A 3,811-nucleotide genomic window follows, 5' to 3' on the forward strand; every position below is an offset into this window, starting at 1 on the left:
CGGCCACGTTGCGCGGGGGGTGCGCAGAGAGGGGCCCGCAGCCCGCCGGGGCCCCACGCCGGACCGCGGCCGGGCCGGGGGCGCCGAATCCGCCGACCCCTCCTCCTGTTCCCCCCCGCCTCCGCCCCAGCCCTCTCGCGTGGCCGTGGGCTGGAAAACCCCAGCGCAGCCTTTCCCACGGCCCTGTCCCGGAGTATTTGAGTTCTCGGGCAGCCGTGGGAGAGGAGACTTTGTAGGTCAAGGCTTTTCTGGCTCCAGACGCCTTTTCCTCTCGCTCGCGGGTGGGATACTCCGTGACATTGACAGGGGTTAACGCCGCGCGTGGGGCGGGGGGTGCCGGGGGAGCTCCCCGGTGCCTTTCAGGGTGCTCAGCTCCTGCGGAGATCCCCGGACCTGAAGTGCAGGGAGCAAAGAGGAGTGCGGTGGCTATCGCCAGCAAATTGCTTTCTAAATAGGATTTTTCCTTTCCTTCTGCAGCTCCCTAGGCTGGAGCTGATGGATTTGACGCTAATGGCACCTCGGTAATTGAAGTATCTGTGCTGTGCTGTGCTGCGGGAGCGGGTCTGAGTCAGGCCGGGGAACAGGAGGCTCCGTTTGTGCACCCCCGTGGCTGGAGCACCTCTCCTCCCGCCCAGGTGGCTCGGTTGCTGCTGGCTGGGTTGTCCCGGGCTCGTTCCGTAACGGAACAGCGACCGGATGGACCCGGCACGGGAGCCGTCCATCGCCGTGCGGGCGCAGCATTCCCAGATGCTCTATCACAGGCCGGGAGGATCCCAGAGCGAGCCGTGCGTGGCCGGGGAGCGCGGGCTGGGCTCGCAGGGATGTGCGGAAGGCCGGGCCCGCGATCCCCACCGCCGTGCCCGGTGAACGGGAGCGCCGCTGGTGTGGGATGTGTTGCATGTGTAATGTGCTCCGGCGTTTGTTTACTAACACAGCCTGACAGTGGCCCTCTGGGACAGGCGGGATCCTCTTCCACCACCTCCGTGCGTGTCGCAAAAGAGCCGGGGAGGGATGACAGAAGTTTTAACGTGTCTTTCAAAAGGCTTTTTTGCAGAACTTTGCCACCGTTTGGCGAGTTGCACAAGTACAAACAGCCGTCTCCTGCCGGCTGGGCACTCACATGACTCAGAGGAAGCTGGGCTGTAAACAAACGCTGCTGTTACCATGTTCCCACTCACTTTTGGTGCAACGGTCAGATAATTCCCTTTGCAAAATGGCCGCTGGGCACGGCTCCTTCTGGGAGCCACGCTGGGGAGGGATCACCTCCCGACCACTCCAGCCTGCTTTCACCTCCTTTCTGGGATACTCCCGAGGCTTCTGTTATTCCAGTGCAGCAGCCGTTTGCTGGCTGGTCTGCATCTTCAGTGAGTATAAATCGGGGGAGTTCAGGCAAGTTCAGTACGAGGGAAGGCAGCATAAATTAACTGTCTCCTTGGAGTCAAAGCGCTGCTCCAGGGGCACGGTGTGAATTGGATCAGCCTGCTTGTACCTGAGGATTCTGCTTCTGCCTGTAAGACCACCACGGGGAGAGGTGTTCTGTATAGGGGAGCCAGGCTAGCTCAGTGGCCCAGTGACACACAGGAGGAGTTGGGTTGTCCCAGTTCTGTGCCTCTGTCCTGGCCAGGGTACTCCTGGTGTCCGTCTGCCCTGGCCAGGATCTTTCCTATGTGGGCAAGTGTCCCACTTGCTGCCTGTGACAGCCCCTGGGGTGTTCATCACCGGCAGGAGGGAGAGGGAGGCTGCTGTGAAACACGGACAGCTTTGGGATGCTGGTGTTTTGGGACCACTTCCCTGGGCTTGGACTGCTTTGAGGCTGGCTGCTCAGGGGCCATTGTGTGTAGGAAGATGAAGTGGGGGCTGCAGAGAGGGTTTGATCTGTGTGTGTCTTTCCAGTCCTGATAGACTCAAGAGTTTTTCCAGGGTGGAAGGAACATGATCCAGGACAGTGAGAAGGGCGGGACGTCAGGAAAACATTTGGGATACAGTCAGCTTTGGATGTGGTGTGAGCTGATCAGGGTCTGTCCTGTACTCAGGGGGTTCACTAGGGAGCCTTTTTTTTTTTATCATCCCATCTATCCCTGGGGAGCAGGGCAGTTCATGGGTGGGGTGTGGATTGCCTCTCCCACTCACTGTGACTCCACTCCTGTTTCTTAGGGACCCTGGGCAGGCTTTCTCCTGTTGTGCCCAGTTTAGTTTGCAGCTCTTGGAGCTCTCTGGGCCCTTCCATGCTTCCAGGGATGGCTGCCGTGGGTGCCAGCCGAAATGGCACTGCCAGCCAAAATGGCACTGCCAGCCCAGCCCTCCAGCAGCTGGAGCAGTGCCATGGCTGATCCCAGGGGGAGGTTTACATGCCCAAGAAAACAACTTTGAGTGTCACTGGGTGAAGGCTGGCACTTGGCTTCCAGGGCCTGGCTTTTTGGGAGAAGCCAAGGAGAGCAGCAGGTTCCTCCTCCATGGTTGGAACCCAGCAGGTTACGAGGCAGACATTTCAGAGTTTGCAGAGTCTCACATGGGGCTGGGCAATGGATCAGGCTCCTTCTCAGGTAGAAAGGTATTATTTGGCTTTATGTGCTCATTGCCCTTGGGGCTGCTTGGGAAGGATAAGAAGAAACTGCTTTTAAAAAAACCCACCCATTCCTTCCTTTTCCTGGTGCTAAGAGCCTCCGTTCAGTGTAGAGAGGTTGTGTGTGGGGAACAAGGGGAGGAGCAGGTGTCTGGCTTCACTCACTGTGTCCATGGCTGGGTTTCACTTCCTTTTATGTATTTATGTTTCATGAAGCCCCTTCCTTGGTGGTTCAAGGACAGGGTGCCCTCAGGGCTGCCCCTGCTGCTTGCTGCCCCATGCTGACAGGGCTGACACCTTCAGCCACCCTCTCTCTGGCTGGATCATCACAGGTGCCTCTTGGCACCCTGGCAGGGTCCCTGTGGGATCCCTCTCCTGTGAAGCTCCTGGTTTTGCATCCTGGGAGGGGGCACAGTGGCCCAGTCACCTCTGAGCGTGGCCTGGCCGTGGGGGCAGGGCTGCCCTGCTCCCACTCACACCAGGGTGACACAGGTAATGGGGCTTTTGGTTCAGGGTCAGAGCTGAGCTGGGCTCGGGCTCCTTCTCCAGCAGAGGAGCCTTAATTGGCTTTGCTGTTGCACCAGTCACCGTGGCACTTGTGATGCTGTCTGGAGACCAGGTGGCATCAGCAGCTTTGGTTACTTGTGTGTCCCTGGCCCCCCGTGGCACCAAGGGGAGCACGGGCCCCTTGCTTGCCGGGCTGGGGCTCTGCAGGTCCCTTGGGAGGTGACTGCGGGTCGTGGGCTTTGTGCTGGGCACAGGGTTTGTTTCTGCCGTGCCTGGAAAGGGGCAGACAGAGGGGAGGAGACACTGTTTTAGGCAGAGGGGTCTGCCCTGGCAGAGTGCTTCCTCTGCCCAGTCTCAGCTTTCATCCCAGCGCTGGCAGGGATTGGTGGGAAGCTCTGGGGGACAGCAGGGACCTTCTTTGCCCCTGTCTGCCAGTGGCACAGTCCCAGATATGAGGCCACTCGGAAAACAAGAGCACAGAGCAGATTTAATCAGTTTATGGTATCTGGCTGTGCCCACACCTCTGCCTGTGTTTCCCATTTGCTGTTACCCCCTCTCTTATCACGATCTGTCAGCATTAGGGCCTGTGGGTGTTGACGTCGGACCTCACCCGGGACGAAGGGTAGTGTGATGGGGGGGTGTCACTGCCTCAGAAGTGTCTGTGTCTCTGTCAAACATATCCTTAATTCAGAGCCATGTGCTGTGCTGTTCAGAGCGCTCTCCAGGGCCACAGACCCTATT

General features: G+C 59.0%; 1 long non-coding RNA gene across 3 annotated transcripts in view; it reads left to right on the forward strand.

Moving 5' to 3' along the window:
- Window positions 1-472: 472 nt before the first annotated feature.
- LOC108448430 overlaps window positions 473-3,811 on the forward strand; it is a 6,239-nt gene continuing 2,900 nt past the window's right edge. Inside the window, exon 1 of one of the 3 annotated variants that reach the window (XR_001864305.1) lies at window positions 473-521. This is a non-coding gene — a long non-coding RNA (uncharacterized LOC108448430). Of the gene's footprint in view, window positions 522-1,339; window positions 1,365-2,518; window positions 2,544-3,811 lie in introns of those variants that run through there. The other 2 variants (XR_001864306.1, XR_001864307.1) reach the window with 2 other exon arrangements.

This window comes from Corvus brachyrhynchos, unplaced genomic scaffold, assembly GCF_000691975.1.
Source record: "Corvus brachyrhynchos isolate BGI_N302 unplaced genomic scaffold, ASM69197v1 scaffold58, whole genome shotgun sequence".
Taxonomy (NCBI): Eukaryota; Metazoa; Chordata; class Aves; order Passeriformes; family Corvidae; genus Corvus; species Corvus brachyrhynchos.